General features: G+C 45.0%; 1 protein-coding gene across 1 annotated transcript in view; it reads left to right on the forward strand.

Moving 5' to 3' along the window:
* The window catches only part of LOC137384384 (dynein axonemal heavy chain 17-like), a 1,056,876-nt gene that overhangs the window by 891,436 nt on the left and 142,518 nt on the right, over positions 1 to 22,922 (forward strand). The gene's annotated exons all lie outside the window — the stretch shown is intronic.

Here is a 22,922-nt window from a genome sequence, read left to right on the forward strand (position 1 = left end):
ATTTCAACAATTAACAACTTGCAAACACTTTCAATGGAATCAATCTAACTTTAGAGTTTTTTAAGGGATAAATGATTGTCACAGTCTAACTTCCCTTTCTTCAATTTAAATTACCAGAGATCTCTGTGTTTGCTTGATGTTTTTAGAATTTTGAGAGATAATAATCAGACTAAAATCCTCATCCTTCAGTTTAAATGGTTGAGAGCTCTTTCAGGTGTGCTCATCACCTCTGTCAGTGTCTTCTGTTTGTACAAACTGTCTCACTAAAAGCCAGTTCAAACTGAATTGAAACAAATGTATCACATCAGGCTCACTCCCAGTGGCTGCTTTCATGGCATCGAGAATGCACCTTTTGAATCGCAGTCTCCAAATGGCTGTTTCTAAGGCAACGAAAATGCACCTTCTTATAACTCCTAAGGCTTGCTGGTTCTTAAAGCAATACTGATCCCTTGCAAGCCTTAAAGGCAAACCGCATATTCCGGAAAAAAAAACTACAGGACCATGACATAATTGGAAAATTGGAAAGCTGTGAACAAGGATTCACAAAAAGGGGAGCTCAAGACACGATGTGTTTAAAAATAAAACCCTATTACAATAAGACCAGGTCAAGATAGCAAAAGACCCCTAGACACATTTCTCACCTGGTCGAAACACTGTATATAATAATTTAGCTGTAATAAACCTGTTTGAAATTTTCAACCAACTGGACTCCACGCATCTCATTTATGTTGCATCAGACAACATAAAAATAACTCATTACATGGTGCCAGTTGTGGTGAGAAGACAAAGTTTAAACTTAAAGACCACAGGTAAAACAGCTGTAAAAACTACATGCCGACAGCTAAGTTCAAAAGAAATACTGGCCCAAACAGTTTTTTAAAAAAAAGAACGTACCTCCAGCTGTAGAAGACAGAGCTCTGAATGAAAGGCTGCAAATCAATCACTGTGACTGTGTCTCCTTCAAGGAGAGAAAACATAGAGGTGTGAGTATTCGTAATGGCTTGTGTGGAGAGGAGGGAAGGATAACATTTGTTGAGAGTGACTGGGAGGTATGGGAGCGAGAAGGCAATAGGCTAAGTGTGCGTGTGAGTGTTGGCTTTTCAGATAGGGATGTGAGGTGCCTGTAGAGAGATGAATAAGTGAAGCTGCAAGGTGTGTTGACCTGAGAAATGCACTGCAGGAATATGCTGGTAAAGCTTGGCACCTCAGACTGTTAGGCCACTCACCTGTCATGCTTAAAAGAACATAGAACAAAGAACATAGAACAGTACAGCACAGTGCAGGCCCTTCGGCCCACAATGTTGTGCCGAACCTTTAACCTACTCTAAGATCAAACTAACTACATACCCTTCATTCTACTATCATCCATGTACCTATCCAAGAGTCGCTTAAATGCCCCTAATGTATCTGCTTCGACCACTACCGCTGGCAGCGCATTCCACGCACCCACCACTTTCTGTGTAAAGAACCTACCTCTGACATCTTCCCGAAACCTTCCTCCAATCACCTTAAAATTATGCCCCCTAGTGATAGCCCTTTCCACCCTGGGAAAAAGTCTCTGGCTATCCATTCTAACTATGCATCTCATCATCTTGTACCCCTCGATCAAGTCACCTCTCATCCTTCTTCGCATCAATGAGAAAAGCCCCAGCTCCCTCAATCTTTCTTCGTAGGACATGCCCTCCAGTCCAGGCAGCATCCTGTGCTCCTCTGCACCCTCTCTAAAGCTTCCACATCCTTCCTATAATGAGGCGACCAGAACTGAACACAATATTCCAAGTGTGGTCAAACCAGGGCCTTAAAGAGCTGCAGCATAACCTCGCGGCTCTTAAACTCAATCCCCCTGTTAATGAAAGCCAACACACCATACGCCTTCTAAACAACCCTATCAACTTGGGTGGCAACTTTGAGCGATCTATGGACATGGACCCCAAGATCCCTCTGTTCCTCCACACTACCAAGAATCCTGTCTTTAAGCCTGTATTCTGCATTCAAATTCGACCTTCCAAAATGAATCACTTCACACTTTTCCAGATTGAACTCCATCTGCCACTTCTCAGCCCAGCTCTGCATCCTGTCAATGTCCCGTTGCAACCTACAACAGCCTTCCACACTATCCATAACTCCAGCAACCTTCATGTCATCGGCAAACTTGCTAACCCAGCCTTCCACTTCCTCATCCAAGTCATTTATAAAAATCACAAAGAGCAGAGGTCCCAGAACAGATCCCTGCGGAACACCACTGGTCACCGAGCTCCAGGCTGAATACTTTCCATCTACTACCACCCTCTGTCTTCTATGGGCCAGCCAATTCTGTATCCAGACAGCCAACTTTCCCTGTATCCCATGCCTCCTTACTTTCTGAATGAGCCTACCATGGGGAACCTTATCAAACGCCTTGCTAAAATCCATATACACCACATCCACTGCTCTTCCTTCATCAATGTGTTTTGTCACATCTTCAAAGAATTCAATAAGGCTTGTGAGGCATGACCTGCCCCTCACAAAGCCATGCTGACTGTCTCTAATCAAACTATGCTTTTCCAAATAATCATAAATCCTGTCTCTCAGAATCCTCTCCAATAATTTGCCCACTACCGACGTAAGACTGACTGGTCTATAATTCCCAGGGTTATCCCTATTCCCTTCCTTGAACAAGGGAACAACATTTGCCACCCTCCAGTCATCCGGCACTGCTCCAGTGGACAGTGAAGACGCAAAGATCATCGCCAAAGGCGCAGCAATCTCTTCCCTCGCTTCCCGTAATATCCTTGGGTATATCCCGTCTGGCCCCGGGGACTTATCTGTCCTCATATCATTCAAAATTTCCAGCACATCCTCCCTCTTAACCTCAATCTGTTCGAGCCTATCAGCCTGTTCCACGCTGTCCTCACAAACGACCAGGTCCCTCTCACTAGTGAATACTGAAGCAAAGTATTCATTTAGGACCTCCCCTACCTCCTCCGACTCCAGGCACAAGTTCCCTCCACTATCCCTGATCGGCTCTACCCTCACTCTGCCCATCCTCTTGTTCCTCACATAAGTGGAGAACGCCTTGGGATTTTCCTTAATCCTACCCGCCAAGACTTTTTCATGTCCCCTTCTAGCTCTCCTAAGTCCATTCTTCAGTTCCTTCCTGGCTACCTTGTAACCCTCTGGAGCCCTGTCTGATCCTTGCTTCCTCAACCTTAAGTAAGCTTCCTTCTTCCTCTTGACTCGCTGTTCCACATCTCTTGTCATCCAAGGTTCCTTCACCCTACCATCCCTTCCCTGCCTCATCGGGACAAACCTATCCAGCAGTTGCAGCAAGTGCTCCCTAAACAACCTTCACAATTCTGTCGTGCATTTCTCTGAGAACATCTGTTCCCAATTTATGCTCCCCAGTTCCTGCCTAATAGCATTGTAATTCCCCCTCCCCCAATTAAATATTTTCCCATTCCGTCTGCTCCTGTCCCTCTCCATGACTATAGTAAAGGTCAGGGAGTTGTGATCACTATCACCGAAATGCTCTCCCACCGATAGATCTGCCACCTGGCCTGGTTCGTTGCCAAGCACCAAGTCCAACATAGTCTCCCCTCTAGTCGGCCTATCTACATATTGAGTCAGGAAACCTTCCTGGACACACCTGACAAAAACTGCTCCATCCAAACTATTTGCACTAAAGAGGTTCCAATTGATATTAGGGAAGTTGAAGTCACCCATGACAACAACCCTGTTACTTCTGCACCTTTCCAAAATCTGCCTCCCAATCTGTTCCTCCATGTCTCTGTTGCTATTGGGGGGTCTATAGAAAACTCCCAACAAAGTGACTGCTCCTTTCCTGTTTCTGACTTCCACCCATAATGACTCAGTAGACAAACCCTCCTCGATGACCTCCCTTTCTGCAGCTGTGATACTATCCCTGATTAGCAATGCCACTCCCCCACCTCTTTTACCTCCCTCCCTATTCCTTTTGAAACATCTAAACCCCGGAACATCCAACATCCATTCATGCCCCTGTGATATCCACGTCTCTGTAATGGCCACAACATCGTAGCTCCAAGTATGTGATCCATGCTCTAAGTTCATCACCCTTATTCCTGACACTTCTTGCGTTAAAATAGACACACTTCAACCCATCATACTGGCTGCAACTTTGCCCTGTCAACTGTCTAACCTTCCTCACAGACTCTCTGCACTCGGTATCTGCCTGTTCAACAGCTACCCCATCCACTGATCCGTAGCTCCGGTTCCCATCCCCCTGCCAAACTAGTTTAAACTCTCCCGAAGAGCTCTAGCAAACCTCCCGCCCAGGATATTGGTGCCCCTCCAGTTCAGATGCAACCCGTCCTTCTTGTACAGGTCCCACCTTCCCCAGAAGGTATCCCAATGATCCACATATCTGAATCCCTCCCTCCTACACCAGTTCTGTAGCCACGTGTTCAGCTGCACTTGCTCCCTGTTTCTAGCCTCACTAGCACGTGGCACCAGTAACAATCCTGAGAATACTACTCTGCTCGTCCTGCCTTTCAGCTTCCAACCTAACTCCCGATATTCGCTTTTCAGGTCCTCATCCCTTTTCCTAGCTATGTCATTGGTACCGATATGTACCACGACCTCTGGCTGCTCCCCCTCCCCCTTAAGAATCCTGTAGACTCGGTCCGAGACATCCCTGATCCTGGTACCCGGGAGGCAACATACCATCCGGGAGTCTCGTTCGCGACCACAGAATCTCCTGTCTGTTCCTCTAACCACTGAATCTCCTATCACTATCGCTCTCCTATTCTCCCCCCTTCCCTTCTGAGCCACTGGGCCAGGCTCAGTGCCAGAGACCTGGCCAATGTGGCTTTCCCCTGGTAGGTCGTCCCCCTCAACCCAATCCAAAACGGTATACTTATTATTGAGGGGGACGGCCACAGGGGATCCCTGCACTGTGCGCCTATTCCTTTTCCCTCCCCTGACGGTCACCCAGCTACCTTTATCCTGAAACTTAGGTGTCACTACTTCCCTATAACTGCTCTCCATCAGCCCCTCAGCATCCTGAATGATCCGAAGTTCATCCAGCTCCAGCTCCAGTTCCCTAATGCGGTCTGCGAGGAGCTGGAGTTGGGTGCACTTCTCACAGGTGAAGTCAGCAGGGACACCAGTGGTGACCCTCACCTCCCATATCCTGCAAGAGGAGCATGCAACTGCCCTAGCTTCCATCCCCTCTGCACTAAATTGACAACAGAGATTTAAAAAAAAGGAAAACCTTACCTTACCAAACCCTCCACACAAGAGTCCTTTTTTTTTTGGTTAGAGGAGGAGGATGGGTGGGAGACACTACACGTGTCGTGTTTCGGGTTTAGCCACTGCCCGAATATATAAGTTTACTTACCCAGCAGTCCCCGTGTCCGCTGAAACAAAAGGTAAGTTACTTAAAACTGAAACTCACCTTCCCAGCTGACACCTTGCTCCCACTATCGCTGCTTCAGAAAAAGCTGCTGAAACAAAAGGTAAGTTACTTAAAACTTTCCTGAGGTCTTGGATCCTCTTGGTGCTCTATGTCGAGGTTGGAGGGACTATACATACTGCTCACTTCCTTGGCCTCTTCCAACCATGTCTGCTTAGTTGGAGAGGTTGTCATCTCCTCCCTTCAGCAAGGGACCGCAGTGAGAGGAGACATCTGCCTGAGTGAAGCATTGCCAAAGTGAAGTTGGAAATTTGGTGCACGTGGTAAGTTCTGGTAAGTTTTTCTCCAGTTTAAATTTTAGATTAAGAGTCAGGATTTAAATCTCCTGGTAAATAGCCTTGTTAAACAAGTAGCAGCCAGCATTGGCAGTTAGTTGTCAATCAGTTGAAAGTAGATAGGTTCAATAGGTTTTAATTATTGTAGCAGGAAGCTGATCTAGCTAGTGAGTCATCAGAATCTCGATATAAAGCAGACTAGTTGCTTATCCGAACGCAGTGAGGGGAAACATCTGCCTGAGTGAGATATTGCCAGAGTGAAGTTGGAACTTTGGTGCATGTGGTAAGTTCTGGTACGAGGGGGAAAGAGGGGCTCCTTTTCCTATCTTTTTTAGCCTCCGGCAGCTGGTGAGTCTTCTTTCTTTGACTCCAAGGTAGGTGAGTGCAACTTTCCATTACTTCAGCTGTGTGAATTATTAACTTATTGTGTGCTGCAACTGCAACATGCGGGAATCTGTGGAATGCACTGCAATCCCGGACAACCATATCAGTAGTAAGTATCTGTAGCTTGCATGACTTCAGCTCAGAATTGCTGAGCTGGAGACTGAGTTGCAGACATTGCGGAGCATCAGGGAGGGGGAGAGTTACCTGAACACTTCAGGTTCCAGGAGGCAGTCACACCCGTTAGAGCAGGGAGAACATTAGAGATGGTCAAATGTCAGGGACAGGAGGGTGTGACTGTGAGTGAGGCAGGTAGGGGGAATCAGCATGTAGTGATGGAGGAGACTCATCTCCTGACCTTGTCCAACTGGTACAAGGTCCTTGCTACCTGTGTGGATGAAGAGAAGAAACTGCAAGGTGGATGAGCGGACTGACCATGGCACCATGGTGAAAGATGTCATTCCAGTGGTGGGAGTGAAGAGGAATGTGGTAGTGATGGAGATAGTATAGTCAGGGGAATAGATACTGTCCTCTGCAGCCTCAACCAGGAGCTCCGATGGCTGTGTTGCCCGTCCAGTGTCAGGGTTAATGACATCTCCTCATGGCTGGAGAGGAACCTGGAGTGGGAGGGGGAGGATCCAGTTGTTGTGGTCCATGTCGGAACCAATGACATAGGTGGAACCAGAAATGATGTTCTGCTTGGAGAATTTGAGGAGTTAGGGTCCAAACTAAAATGCAGAACATCAAAAGTAATTATCTCCAGATTGTTATCTGAGCCACACGCAAATTAGCACAGGGTCAAGCAGATTAGAGAACTAAACGCATGGCTCAAAGAATGGTGTGGGAAGAAGGGGCTTTGATTCTTGGGGTACAGGCATCAGTACTTAGGGAAGAGGGAGCTATTCCACTGGAATGGGCTGCATTTGAACTGGGCTGGGTCCAGCGTCCTGGCCAATCGCATAACTATGGCTGTGGACAGTGCTTTAAACTAGCAGAAATGGGGGGGAAGGGTTTGGGTAAAGGGAAATTTAGAAATCTAAAGAGAGAGGATAGGTCATTGGAGCAGGATAATGATGTGGATAAATGGCAACAGAATGGGACAGGAAGGGAGATAGAGTTTAACAAAAATTTTACATTCGCAAATAAGTTCATTGAAGGGAATAGAGATGAAAAAATGAAATTAAAGTTCCTTTATCTGAATGCACGAAGCATTTGTAATAAGGTAGATGAACATGTGGCATGAATAAAGGTAAATGATCTAGATCTAATTGCCATTACTGAGACATGGTTACAAGGAGATCAAGGTTGGGAAATGAATATTCCAGGGTACACAATACTCGGAGATTCAGACAGAATGGCAAAGGAGGAGGGGCAGCCCTGATAGTAAAGAATGACAGAAGGACATTAGTAAGAAGGGATCTGGCCTCAGAAGATCATGAAGTAGAATCAGTTTGTGTGGAAATTAGTAATAGCAGGAGTCAGAAAACACTGGTGGGAGTAGTTTACTGACCACCTTACAGTAGTTATATTATTGGACAAAACATTAAATGGGAAATTGTTGGAGCTTGTAACAAAGGCAATGTATTAATTGTGGGGGACTTTAATCTGCACATAGACTGGGACAATCAAATTGGCAACAGTGGTCTCGAAGATGAATTTGTAGAATGTTGTCATGACAGTTTCTTGGAGCAATACATTGTAGAACCGACTAAGGATAAAGCTATCTTAGATTTCATATTGTGTGATGAAACAGGGTTAATTAGCAATGTTGTAGTAAAAAATCAACTGGGAAATAGTGATCATAATACCATTGAATTTCATGTTAAGTTTGAAAGTGACACATTTCCATCACAAACAAGAATCTTAAACAAAGCCAATTACGAAGGTATGAGGGGAGAACTGGCTAAGGTTAATTGGGTAAATAGACTGGAAGGTATGGCGGTAAATGAACAGTGGGAAATATTTAAAGAAACAATTCAAAGGGTTCAACAACAGTACATTCTGTTCAAAAACAGAAATTTGTCAAGAAAGACCCATCCGTGGCTCACTCAGGAAGTTAAGGAAAGTATTAGACTAAAAGAAGAGGCTTACAATGTTGCAAAAAACAGTACCAAGTCTGAGGATTGGGAGTGTTTTAGAAACCAGCAAAGGGCTACCAAAAAGTTGATAAAAAGGGAAAAAATAGAATGAGAATAAACTAGTCAGCAATATAAAAACAGATTGTAAGAGTTTTTATAAGTGTATAAAAAGGAAGAAAGTAGCTAAAGTAGACTTTGGTTCCTTATAGGCAGAGACAGGAGAAATCATCATGGGGAATGAGGAAATGGCAGAGGCATTGAACAAATATTTTGTGTCTGTCTTCACAGTAGAGGACACAAGTTCCATGCCAGAAATAGGCAGTAACCTAGGGACTAAAAAGAGTGAGGAAATTAAGGAAATTGACATCAGCCGAGAAAAAGTATTGGAGAAACTCGAGGGACTAAAATCTGACAAGTCCCCGGGACCAGATGGCCTACATCCTAGGGTTCTAAAAGAGATAGCTGCAGAGATAGTGGATGCGCTAGATATGATTTTCCAGAATTCCTTACATTCAGGAATGATCCCGTCAGATTGAAGTTGGCAAATGTTATAGTGCTTTTCAAGAAAGGAGGTAGAGAGAACACAGAGAACTACAGGCCAGTTAGCCTAATATCAGTCATTGTGAAGATGCTGGAAGCTATTATTAAATAAGTCTTAACAATGCACTTGGAAAAGCATAGTATGATTAGAACAAGTCAGCATGGTTTACTAAACAGAAATCCTGTTTGATAAATTTAATAGAGTTTTTTGAGGATGTAACTAGTAGGGTAAATAAAGGGGAACCAGTAGATGTAGTATAACTGGATTTCCAAAAGCCATTTGATAAGGTGCCACATAAAAGAGTAAAAGGCAAGATAAGGGCTCATGGCGTTGGGGATAATATATTAGCATGGATAGAGGATTGGTTAACAGAAAGGAAGCAGAGAGTAGGCATAAATGGAGCATTTTCATGTTGGCAGGCAGTGAATAAAGGGGTACTGGGGCCTCAGCTATTTGCACTCTATACTAATGACTTGGATGAAGAGACAGAGAGTAATGTATCTAAGATTGCTGATGATATAAAGCTCGGTGGAAAGGTAAGCTGTGGTGAGGACATAGAGAGGCTAAAAGAGCTATAGACAGGTTAGGTGAGTGGGCAACAAGATGGCAAATGGTGAATGTAGGTAAATGTGAAGTTCACTTTGATCATAAAAATAGAAAAGCAGACTATTTTTTAAAAGGTGTGAAATTGGTAAGTGTTGATGTTTAGAGAGACTTGGGTGTACTCGTTACAAGGAACGCACAAAGTTAACATGCAGATGCAGCAGGCTGTTAGGAAGGCAAATGGCATGTTGGCCTTTATGGCAAGGGGATTGGAGTATAGGAATAAAGAAGTCTTACTAAAATTACACAGGGCATTGGTGAGACCACGTCTGGAATACTGTGTGCAGTTTTGGTTTCCACATTTAAGAAAGGATATGCTTGTACTGGAGGCGGTGCAGCGAAGATTTACTAAATTGGTCCCTAGGATGAGGGGGTTGTCCTATGATGAGAGGCTGAGTAAATTGAACCTATATTCTCTGGAGTTTAGAAGAATGAGAGGCGATCTAATTGAGACATACAAGATTCTGAAGGGGCTTGATAGGGTAGAAGCTGAGAGATTGTTTCTGCTGGTCAGGAAACCTAGAGCGTGGGGCCACAGTCTCTGGATAAGGGGCTGATCATTCAGGACTGAAATGAGGAGAAATTACCACACTCAAAGTGTTTTGAATCTTTGGAATTCTCTACCCCAGAGGGTTGTGGATGTTCCATCGTTGAATACATTTAAGGCTGGGATAGATAGACTTTTGGTCTCACAGGGAATCAAAGGATATGGGAACCAGGCAGGAAAGTGGAATTGAAGCCCAAGATTAGCCATGATCACATTGAATGGCAGAGCAGGCTCAATGGGCCATATGGTCTACTTCTGCTCCTAGTTCTTGTGTCCTTGCTAGAACTCACCTCACTGCAGTCCCTCAGATTCCAGAGCAGGTAAGAGTGAGAGACCTGGGAGGCAGTCATCACAGGTCTCCTCTCCATTCCTCTGGTTGCTGCCACCTCAAAAATCCAAGTGTTGGTGAGTCTTTGTAACCCATGTCCTTTAATTATAATTCCTTCCTTTGACTGAGTGGACGCCTCAGTGGCTAGCACCGCAGCCTCACAGCTCCAGTGACCTGGGTTCGATTCTGGGCACTGCCTGTGTGGAGTTTGCAAGTTCTCCCTGGGACTGTGTGGGTTTCATCCGGGTGCTCCAGTTTCCTCCCACATGGCAAAGACTTGCGGGTTGATAGGTAAATTGGCCAATGTAAAAATTGCCCCTAGTGTAGGTAGGTGGTAGGAGAATTGAGGGAAGGTGGGGATTTGAGAGGGAAAAATGGGATTGATGTAGGATTAGTATAAATGGGTGATTGATGGTCGGCATGGACTCGTTGGGCCGAAGGGCCTGTTTCGGTGCTGTATCTCTGTATGACTCATCCCACCCACCCTCCCTACTTGGTCAGGGAACCTGAAGGCAGAATGCTAATGCCGTGGCTGAGTTAAACAGCCACTGCCAAGCGCGCCATTTAGAAAATTGGGTTCCTGACCTGAAAATGGTCCTACTATTCCTGTAAGGACTAATACTGCCCATTGTTTCAGCAGATTAGTTTTGAATTTACTGCCCTTCAAGCACAGTCCCTATCCTCTGGTTCTATTTCTCTTGACGAGGTGAAATAGCTTGTCATGTCTATATTACCTAGTGCATTTAGAATCCTAAAAACAGCAAACATATCACCTCTCAACCTTCTCTTTTCCAGTGATAATGCCTAATTTACATAATCACTCCTCATAATAATCATTCCATCCCCTCAATTTTTGGTCCCTCTGTATCCTTTCAATAGCTATAATGTCCTTTTTGCACTGCAGTGACCAGAACTGTACACAATATTCTAAGGCCAGGATTTTGTTGAGGTCCCAACGTCAGGAAGGCCGGAAAGTTTTACTGGCAGCGGCCCGCCACAGAGTTTGACGTTGGGAGTGCCGTCCCGATCTTCCAGGCAACAAGGCTGTGTGGCAGCGCCCCCTGCCAGTGGGCGACAGGATCCGGCTTTACATATTTAAAATTAAGTAAAGGAATGAATTTAACTAAAATTCACAGCAATCTTACCTGCTGCCCAGGATCTTCCGAGCAGCAGCCGGCACTCACGTGCCTTCACTTTCCCACCCAGGGCGCCACTGAGGTGGGGAAGGGAGGGCAGTCTTAGAATTTTTAGTGCATTGGAGGGGGGGAATGGTGTCCGAATGGCATTAAATAGTGTGGGGAAGAAGGGGGTGACCTCTGCACTTTGATCAGTTTGGGGAGGGGGGAAGGTCAAGTCTTGCAGGTGTTATGACCAGGTGAGAAAGAGGTCTAGGGTTCCCTTTCAACCTTCACCTGGTCTTACTATAACAGGGTTTAATTATAAACACACTGTTTTAGCTCCCCCTTGGTGAATCCTTGTTTACCACTTTCCAATTATAAGGCAAAGAAACCAGCACAAACAGGCTTTCTTAGGTTTAAAGAAGAGAAGTTGAAATTTTATTAAACTTAAACTCTAATTCGGTTAATGCCTCCAAATACATGGCGCGCCCATGCTAGCATGCATACATGATACACACATACAGATAGGGACAGAAAAGAGCAAAAGAAATAAAGTGGAAAAGTTTGAGGCAATATCTGAAGGGTTTTTGTTACGGTTCTTTGAGCTCACTGTAGAGCCCTTGCTTGTAGGTAGTTCTGTTGGGGCCCAGTATTCTTCTAAACCCTTGTTCGCTGTAGGAGAATTTTCTCTCTTGGTTCATGTGTCTTCAGTTGTTTTTGGAGTTCCCTGAGAAAGAGATGGGAGCACACAGACAGGCAGGAGAGGCTGTGGCAAACCAGCAAGGAGAGTTCTTCTCAGTCCAGGAGCAAAAAGCTTTCTGCCAGTTCAAACACTGTCTCTCCAATTTGAAACTCTCATTTCAAACTCTGCAACAACCAATTAGTCATGTGACTAACTAGTCTGACCACATCTGTTTGTGGATTGAATTGGAGCAGGGGATAGCTCATTTGTTCCAAACATTGCCTGTTAATATGCAAAAAAGTCTTTCCAGCAAGGGAACTGGCAACCCCTTGTCACAAGCCTTCTCTATTTCCCAGCAACAATTTGAAATTTAATGTCCATGTGGCGAAATTAATGTGCCTCATTCTTGGCAGGTGGGAGCCTGCATGACACAGGTTAGTGTTTTTGGGGGGCAACTATTACATTTAATTGTTATTGGGGGGGAAGGGGCAATAGTTTATTTTGCATTGAATTGGGGGGGGTAGGCCTTTAAAAATTTAAATGCATCGGCAGGGCTGGTTGCCCTTTAAAAATGGCACTAGTGCCAGCGCACAGGCAGCTGACGCTTTTTCAGGTGTCGCAGAGCCCGTCTCCTCCACGTGATTGAGGGGTGCAGCCCAACTGGTGTATTATGTTGGGCCGCCGCGCGGTAGATCACGGCGGTATGGCAGCTCAAAGAAAATTCGGCCCTAAGTGTGGTAGCCCACCTTTATACTTCAGCAGGATTGCCTTATAGAATGGTTACAGCACAGAAGGAGGCCATTTGGCCCATTGTGTCGATGCTGGTTCTCTGCAAGAGCAACTCATCTGGTCCCACTCCCCCACCTTTTCCCAGTAGCCCTGCAAATGTTTTCGCTTCAGATAATTACCCAATTCCCTTTTGAAAGCCACGATTGAATCTGTCTCCATCACATCCTCAAACAGTGCATGCCAGGTCCTAACCACTCGCTGCATAGAAAGGTATTCTCTCTTGTTACTGTTGCTTCTTTTTCTAGTCACCTTAAATCAGTGTACTCTGGTTCTTGATCCTATCTACTATCTACTCTGTTCAGACCCCTCATGATTTTGAACACCTTTATAAAATCCCTTCTTAATCTTCTTTTCTCCATGGAGAACAGCACCAGCTTCTCCAATCTATTCTCGAAACTGAAGTTCCTTATCCCTGGAACCATTCTCACGAGTCTTTTCTGCGCCCACTCTAATGCTTTCACATCCTTCCTAAAGTGTGGTTCCCCAACTGGACATCATGCTCAAGTTGCGGCCGAAATAGTCTTTCATACAGGTTTATCTTACTTTCCTTGCTTTTGTACTCTATGCCCCTATTTATAAAGCCCGGGATCCTGTAAGCTCTATTCACCGTTTTCTCAACCTGCCCTGCCACCTTCAATGATTTGTGCACATATATCCCCTGGTCCCTCTGCTCCTGCACCCCCTTTAGAATTATACTCTTTATTTTATATAGCGTCTGCTCATTCTTCCAACCAAAATAAATCACTTCACACTTCTCTGCATTAAATTTCATCTGCCACTTGTCCGCCCAATCTCCAGCCGATGTCCTGTTGAAGGTTATCCTCCTCACAGTTCACAATACTTCCAATTTTTGTCATCCACAAATTTTGAAAGTGTGCACCATCCACCCAAGTCTAGGTCATTAATATATATCAAGAAAAGCAGGATTCTAAAACCAACCCCTGGGGAACCCCACATATACCTCCCTCCAGTCCAAAAAAAACAACCATTCACCGTTATTCTCTGTTACTGTCACTCAGCCAATTTTGTATCCATGCTGCTGCTGTCCATTTTATTCCATGGACTCTAGCTTTACAGACAAGCCTGTTATGTGGCACTTTATCAAATTACTTTTTGGAAGTCCATGTCCGCCACATCAACCGCATTACCCTCATCAGCAAATTAGTTAAACACGATTTGCCCTCAACAAATCCATTCCTGTTTTCCTTCATTAATCCACATTTGTCGAAGTGACTGTAAATTTTGTCCCAAATTATCATTTCTAAAAGATTTCCCACCACCGAGGTTAAACTGACTGGCCTGTAGTTGCTGGGCTTATCCTTAAATTCATTTTGAATAAGGGTGTAACATTTTCAGTCCTTCAGCACCACCCCTGTATCTGAGGAGGATTGGAAGATTATGGCCAGTGCCTCCGCAATTGCCACCCTTATTTCCCACAGTATCCTTGGAAGCATCTCATCCGGTCTTGGTGACTTATCAACCAGCCCATCCAATACCTCCTCTTTTTCAATTTTTAGCCCATCCAGTGCCTCAACTATCTCCTTTTTCACTATGACTTGTACAGCATCTTCATTGATAAAGACAAATGCAAAGTACTCATTTAGTACCTCAGCCACGCCCCCTGCCTCCATGCTTAAATCCCCTTTTAGGTCCCTAATCTGTCCCACTCCCTCTTTTACCACCCTTTTACTATTTATATGCTGATAGAAGACTTTTGGGTTCTCGTTTATGTTAGCTGCCTGTCTCTTCTCATTCTCTCTCTTTGCTGCTCTTATTTGTTTTTTCATTTCCCCACTGAACCTTCTATATTCAGATTGGCTCTCAATTGTATTATCCATCTGACATCTGTCATATGAACCCTTTTTCTGCTTCATCTTTCTCTCTCTTACATTATCCAGGAAGCTCTGGATTTGTTTCCCCTACTTTTTCCCCTTCGTGGGAATGTACCTTGACTGTACCTGCACTACCTCCTCTTTAAAGGCAGCCCATTATTCAGTCACAGTTTTGCCTGCCAATCTTTGATTCCAATTTGCCTGGGCCAGATACCCACTGATGTTTCCCCCCTCCCCCCCTCCCCCAACCCAGTTGATTATTTTTACTCTGGATTGCTCCTTGTCCTTTTCCATAGCCAACCTAAACCTTATGAAACTATGATCATTGTGCCCTAAATGTTCCCCTACTGACACTTGATCCACTTGACCCACCTCATCCCCCAGAACCATATCCAGCAATGCCTCCTTCCATGTTGGACTGGAAACATACTGATGTAGAAAATTGTCCTGAACACACTCCAGAAACTCTTGCCTCCTCTGCCCTTTGCATTATTACTATCTATATTGTCATGGTCCTGTAGTTTTTTTTCCAGGAAGATGCGGTTTGCCTTTAAGGCTTGTAAAGGATCGGTATTGCTTTAAGAACCAGAAGCCTCAGGAGTAATACGAAGGTGCATTTCCATTACCTTAGAAACAGCCATTTGGAGACTATGATTCAAAGGGTGCACTCTCGTTCCCATAGATATAGCCACTGGGAGTGAGTCTCATGCGATACATTTGTGACAATTCAGTTTTGAACTGGCTTTCAGATGAAGACAGTTTGTTCCAACAGGACACAGACAGCTGTACACCTGAAAAGAGCTCTCAGCCAGTTAAACTGAAGGAATTGGAATTTAGTCTGTTTAATTATTATCTCTCAAAATTCTAAAACATCAAGCCAAAACAGAGATCTCCAGTAATTTAAACTGAAGAAAGGGAAGTTAGACTGTAACAATCTTTTATCCCTCAAAAACTCTAAAGTTAGATTGATTCTATCGAAACTGTTTGCAAGTCATTAATTGCTGAAATTCGCTGGAGAAGGAAAGCATCACCTACTACTACTAGAGTTGGACAACATTCTGTTGACTTCAAGCAATATTCTGTGAGGACTTCAAGCAACATTGGACTGTAAATTTGCAAGGACTCTAATTTTTTCTATTTTAAATGTTGCTTATATATTCACAGTGTTTAAGAATTTAATTCTTCTAATTAAAGAGTTAACTTGTTGATTTAAAGACACCTGGTTTGGTTAGCCTCATTCGGGGGTTGATATGTGGTACAATTTGGCTGGGTTTTTCTTTAATTTGGAAAATTTTAAATGATATGTCAGGTGATCTGTGAAGCGACGGGATTGAATTATCAGTGTGTCTCTCCCACCACAATCAAAATCGTATATTTTGATTGGGGTCTTTGACTGGAGCGATCGGTCATAACAATATTAAGATAATTAAAGTCCCGCATTATAACTACTCTATATTAACTAGGATAGTCTTAGTGCAAGAGGCTTAAAGGGAGCGTAATTCTTAAAGTGTAACCAGGAGAGCTTTTTGAGCCAGCAGGTAGAAAGTCCTACAAGAGAAGGGGCAGTACTGGACCTAATCTTAGGGAATGAAGCCAGACAAGTGGTGCAAGTGTCAGTGGGGGAGGATTTCGGGGATAGTGACCATAACTCTGTAAGATTTAAGGTAGTTATGGAACAGGACAAAGATGGACCAGAAATAAAGGTACTGAATTGGGGGAAGGCCGTTTCAATTTGATAAAACAGGGTCTGGCCAAAGTGGACTGGGAGCAGCTACTTGTAGGAAAGTCTACATCAGATCAGTGGGAGTCATTCAAAAAGGAAATAGTGAGAGTTCAGGGCCAACATGTTCCCGTAAAGGTGAAGGGTAGGACCAATAAGTCCAGGGAACCCTGGATGTCAAGGGATATAGAGGAATGGATAAGGGAAAAAAAGGAAGTTTATGGAAAATTCAGAGGGTTGAAAACAGCGGAGGCCCCAGAGGAGTATAGAAAGTGTAGGGGATACTTAAAAAAGTAATTAGAAGAATGAAGAGGGGACATGATAAAACACTGGCGGGCAAGACAATGGAAAAGCCCAAGGCGTTTTATAAGTATATTAAGGGCAAGAGGATAACCAGGGAAAGAGTAGGGTCCATTAAGGACCAAAGTGGCAATCTGTGTGTGGAGCCGGAGGACATACGTAAGGTTTTAAATGGTTACTTTTCATCTGTGTTCACTATGGAGAAGAACGATGTAGGGGTGGAGATCAGGGAGGGGGATATACTTCAAAAAATTAGCATTGAAAGGGAGGAAGTATTAGCAGTTATAGTGGGCTTAAAAGTGGATAAATCCCCAGGCCCTGATAAGATGTATCCCAGGCTGCTATGTGAGGCAAGGGAGGAGATTGCAGGGGCTCTGACACAAATTTTCAGATCCTCTCTAGCCACAGGAGAAATGTCAGAGGACTGGGGGACAGCGAATGTGGTACCATTATTCAAGAAGGGTAGTAGGGATAAACCAGGTAATTACAGGCCGGTGAGTTGAACATCAGTGGTAGGGAAACTATTGGAAAAAATTCTGAGGGACAGGATTAATCTCCACTTGGAGAGGCAGGGATTAATCAAGGATATTCAGCAAGGCTTTGTCAGGGAGAAATCATGTCTGACCAATTTGACTGAATTTTTCGAGGAGGTGAGTAGGTGTGTAGATGAGGGTAAAGCAGTTGATGTCATCTACATGTAAGGCTTTTGATAAGGTCCCGCATGGGAGATTGGTCAAGATCCCGGGCACTTTGGCAAATTGGATCCAAAATTGGCTTAGTGGCAGGAGGCAGAGGGTGATGGTCGAGGGTAGTTTTTGCGAGTGGAAGCCTGTGACCAGCGGTATATCGCAGGGATCGGTGCTGGGACCCTTGCTGATTGTAGTGTACATTAATGATCTCGATGAAAATATCGGAAATATGATCAGTAAGTTCGCAGATGACATGAAAATGGGAGGTATCATAAATAGTGAGGAAGAAAGCTTTAGATTACAGGATGATATAGATGGGCTGGTAAGATGGGCAGAGCAGCGGCAAATGGAATTTAATCCTGAGAAGTGTGAGGTGATGCATTTTGGGAGGACTAACAAGTCAAGGGAATATACAATGGATGGTAGGACCATAGGAAGTACAGATTATCAGAGGGATCTTGGTGTACTCGTCCATAGATCACTGAAGGCAATAGCACAGGTAGATAAGGTGGTTAGGAAGCCATATGGGATATTTGCCTTTATTAGCCGAGGCAGAGAATATAAGAGTCGGGAGATTATGATGGAGCTGTACAAAATGCTAGTTAGGCCACAGCTGGAATACTGTGTACAGTTCTGGGCACCACACTATAGGAGGGATGTGATTGCACTGGAGAGGGTGCAGAGGAGATTCACGAGGATGTTGCCTGGGATGGAGCATTTCAGCTATGAAGAGAGACTGGATAGGCTAGGGTTGTTTTCCTTAGAGCAGAGAAGGCTAAAGGGGGCCCTGAGTGAGGTATACAAAATTATGAGGGGCATAGATAGGGTAGATAGGAAGAAATGTTTCCCTTAGCAGAGGTGTCAATAACCAGAGGGTATAGATTTAAGGTAAGGGGCTGGAGGTTTGGACGGGATTTGAGGAAAAACTTTTTCACCCAGAGGGTGGTTGAAATCTGGAACACACTGCCTGAAGGGGTGGTAGAGGCAGGGACCCTCACAACATTTACGAAGTATTTAGATGAGCACTTGAAACGCCATAGCATACAAGGCTACTGGCCAAATGCTGGAAAATGGGATTAGAATAGATAGGCTTGATGGCCGACACGGACACGATGGGCCAAAGGGCCTATTTCTGTGCTGTATAACTCTATGACTCTATGACATTGCTCCCGGCTCTGTTCAGGTGCAACCCCTCTGACCTGAACAGGTCCCATCTCTCCCAGAGCCAGTCCTACTGTCCAAGGTATCTTAAGCCCTCCCTCCTCCACCATCTCTCCGGCTACACATTTATCTGCTCTATCCTATTTCATTTGCACGTTGTACCAGGTGTAATTTGGAGATTACTACCTTTGAGATCCTCTTTGCTAGTTTCTTTCCTAGCTTCTTAACTTCTGTCTGCAGGACCTCATCCCTTTTTCTACCTATGTTGTTGGTACAAATATGAACACGACTGCTGGCTATTCACCCTCCCCCCTCAGAGTATCTGCAGCAACTCAGTGACATCCTTGACTCTGGCACCTGGGAGACAACATACCATCCTGGATTCACGTCTACAGCCACAGAACACCTGTCTGTTCCCTTAACTATCAAATCTTCTTCCTGCCCCACTGTACAGCTGAGTCAGCTGTGGTGCCATGGACTAGGCTCTGGCTGCACACCCCAGAAGAACCATCAGTCTCACCAGTATTCAGAATGGAATACTGGTTGGAGATTGAGATACACTCTGCAGACTCCTGCACAACCTGCTGGGTCCTTTTTGATTGCCTGGTCGTCACCCATTCCCTCTGCCTGCATACCCTTAAGTTTTTTTTTTATATTCGTTAATCAGATGTGGCATCGCTGGCAAGGCCAGCATTTATTTCAAGGGGAGATGGTCATTGCCCGACATTGGTGTGGCACAAATATTACTGGCCACTTACTAGTCCAAGCCTGAATGTTGTTCAGGTCTTGCTACATGTGGCACAGACTGATTCAGTATCTGAGGAGTTGCGAATTTAAAAACAAAATAATTTTGTTTTAATTCATTCATGGGATGTGAATGTCACTGACAAGGCCAGCATTTATTCCCAACCCTAATTTCCCTTGAGAAGGTGGTGATGAGCCGCTTCTTGAACCCTTGCATTCAGTAAGTACACCCACAGGTCCTGTTGGGAGGGAGTTCCTGGATTTTGACTGTGAAGGAGTGGTGATATAGTTCCAAGTCAGGATAGTGTGTGACTTGAAGGGGAACTTGCAGGTGATGGTCCCATGGGTCTGTTGTTCTTGTTCTTCTAGGTGGAAGCGGTCATGTGTTTAGAAGTGCTGTTGAAGGAGTCTTGGCGTTTTTGCTGCAGTATATCTTGTAGATAGTACATGCTGCTGCCACTGTGCACTGGTGGTGGAGGGAGTGAATGTTTAAGGTGGTGGTTGGAGTACCGATCAAGCGAGCAGCTTTGCCCTGGATGGTGTTGAGCTTTTTGAGTGTTGTTGGAGCTGCACTCATTCAGGCTACTGGAAAGTATTCCATCACACTCCTTGTAGATTGTGAGCAGGCTTTGGGGAGTCAGGAGGTGAGTTACTCACACAGAATTCCCAGCCACTGACCTGCTTTCATAGCCAGAGTATTTAAGTTTCCGGTCAATGCTAACTCCCAGAGTGGTGTTAGTAAGGGATTCAGTGATGGTAATGCTGTTGAATGTCAAGGGGCGATGTTTAGATTCTCTCATGTTGGAGATAGTTTTTGCCTGGCATTTGTGTGGCATGAATGTTACTTGCTACTTATCAGCCCAAGCCTGAAGGTTGTCCAGGTTTTGCCGGCAGGCACGGATTGCTTCAGTATCGGAGGAGTTACGAATGGTACTGAACACTATGCAATCATAAGTAAACATCCCCATTTCTGACCTTATGTTGGAGTGAAGACTATTGATGAAGCAGCTAAAGTTGGCTGGGCTTAGGACACTACCCTGAGGAACTCCTGCAGCACTGTCCCGGGGCTGAGATAATTGGCCTGCAACAACCACAACCATCTTCCTTTGTGATAGGTGCAACTCCAAACAGTGAAGAATTTTCCTCTTGATTGCAGTTGACTTCAATTTTACTAGGGCTATTTGATGCCACACTTAGGCCAGAATCTTACGCCACCCCAGCGAGCCAGATGGCGGCAGGGGGGCGAACAACGGGCCGCCTGCCCCAAGCCAATGAAGGCCATTAAGTGGCCACTTAACAGCTACTTAAAGGCCTTCGTCCACCTCCACGGGGATTTTACCCATGGCAAGCAGGCGTCCAGTGTAACTTGGCAGCCTCTCAGCGCACCGTGGGTGGGGTGGGCCCTGACAATGGGGCACAGGGTGCCCGATTGAGGGCTGCCCCCGATTTCCCAAACGCCCCCAGGACCCAAGACGCCCCCCCCCTCCACGACCGATTACCCCCGGCGAGGCAACCCAAACTTACCTGCAGTCCTGGCTCCATGTCCTCGGCTGGGCTGCAGTCCCAGCAGTGGCCTCCGCTCCCAGTGGCGCTGCTGGGACTAAGAGATGCCAGCCCAATGATTGACCGGCAGCTCAATGAGGCAGGACCTCCTCCCTCAGGCTGGTGGAAGTCCCGACTTGGAACAATTCAAGCCCGGGGACCCGTAAAATGCGGATCGGATCTCCAGGCTAGACGGAAGCAGGTTCGCCACCAACCTTTACGTCGGTGGCCAGTTCCCATCTGCCTGCCGTAAAATCCAGCCCTTAATCACACATTGCCTTGATGTCAAGGGCAGTCACTCTCGCGTCACCTCTGAAATTCAGCTGCTTTGTCCATGTTTGGACCAAGGCTTCAATGAAGTCTGGAGCTGAGTGGCCCTGATGGAATCGAAACTGAACATCAGTGAGCAGACCATTGGTGAGCAAGTATCGCTGGAAAGTACTGTCAATGACACTTTGCTGATGATTGAGAGTAGGCTCATGGCATGGAACTAGCCAGACTGAATTTATTCTGTTTTTTGTGGATAGGACATACCTGGGCAATTTTCCACATTGTCAGGTAGATGCCAGTGTTGTAACTATACTGGAACAGTTTGCCCAGGAGCTTGGCTAGGTCTGGAGCACAAGTCAACAGTACTACCACCAGGATGTTGTCAGAGCCTTTGCTATATCTAGTGCATTCAGCCATTTCTTGATCTAATTAAATCTAATTGACTGAAGACTGGCATCTGTGATGCTGGGGACCTCAGCAGGAGGCCAAGATGAATCATCAGGCTGAAGATATTTGCAAATGTTTCAGTCAGCCCTGTCTTTTGCACTGATGTGCTGGACTCCCCCATCCCTGAATTTGGGGATGGTTGTGGAGCTTCCTCCTCCAGTTAGTTGTTTAATTGTCCACACCATTCCTGACTGGATGTGGCAAGACTGCAGAGTTTTGATCTGATCCTTTGGTTGTGGGATTGCTTAGCTCTGTCCAAAGCAAGCTGCTTCTACTGGTTAGCATGCATGTAGCCTTGTGGTGTAGCTTCACCAGCTTGGCATCTCATTTTTAGGTATGCCTGTTGCTGCTCCTGGTATGCTGTCCTACACTACTCATTGAACCAAGCTTGGTTCTCTGGTTTATTGGTAATAGTAGAGTGAGCGATATGCTGGGCCATGAGATAACAAATTGTGGTTGAATACAATTCTGCTGCTCCTGATGGCCCACAGCACCTCATGGATGCCCAGTTTTGAACTACTAAATCTGTTATCACGTTTACGAGAAGTGCGATGATGAAAAAACGGAAAAATTATAAAAACTGACTTTGCATTTTTTTTTTAATGGACAATGCTGCAAAAGATGGCCACATGTATATTGAACATTGCCACACTGACTGTTCCGAACAAAGGATGCCTAACCAGGCTGATAGATGCTAATTACACCCATCTTGAAACATTCCCGAATGGAATGTTTTTTTCTGAAACAAAGAAGGTGTGAAGTAGACACATCCTGGGCCATTGTGGGTCACCACAGGATTGAGATCTATGTCTCCCAACAGAGACAAGATGTAAGACCATTTTGACCTTAAAAGTAGCTCCCTGGGGAGAGAGAAGGAGACTCCCAGAAAGAAGCATCACCCAACAGCTTGTTCAGCTAAGGGCTGGGAGAAAATCCAGCAAGCCAGAAGAGAGGCGGCCTGCTGAAAATTCACATTTTTAACTTATGACGCAGTGAAATTGAAAGTGATCTCTGTCTTCAAATTGAACTTTCAACCAAGAGAGAAATCTGCAAACACCTCAGACCTGCAACCAACGGGTACTTGACTTCCAAGATAATTCAACATGTTTACTGTGAACCCCAAAACCCTACCTCACCTGAAAACCACTTGACCCTTTTCCTCTCTACCTGACTCTTCGTGTGTGTGTGTGTTTGTGTACGCGCGCACAAGTGAATGCATGAGTGGATATTGTTGCGGCAATTTCGGGATAAGGCATATTGTTCAATAAATAATTGATCTTCTGTTTTAAACCTACATTGAAACCTGTCACTGTTTGTTTATTTGACATAAAGCAGAAAGGGGTTGAACCCTAATAACAAAAAAAACTTGCTATGGTCAGGTGGGAATTGAACAGGAGGAACCACCCATATACCTCACCATGTGGCCGTAACACTTTTCTGAATC

The sequence above is a fragment of the Heterodontus francisci genome, chromosome 26 (genome assembly GCF_036365525.1).
Source record: "Heterodontus francisci isolate sHetFra1 chromosome 26, sHetFra1.hap1, whole genome shotgun sequence".
Lineage (NCBI taxonomy): Eukaryota > Metazoa > Chordata > Chondrichthyes > Heterodontiformes > Heterodontidae > Heterodontus > Heterodontus francisci.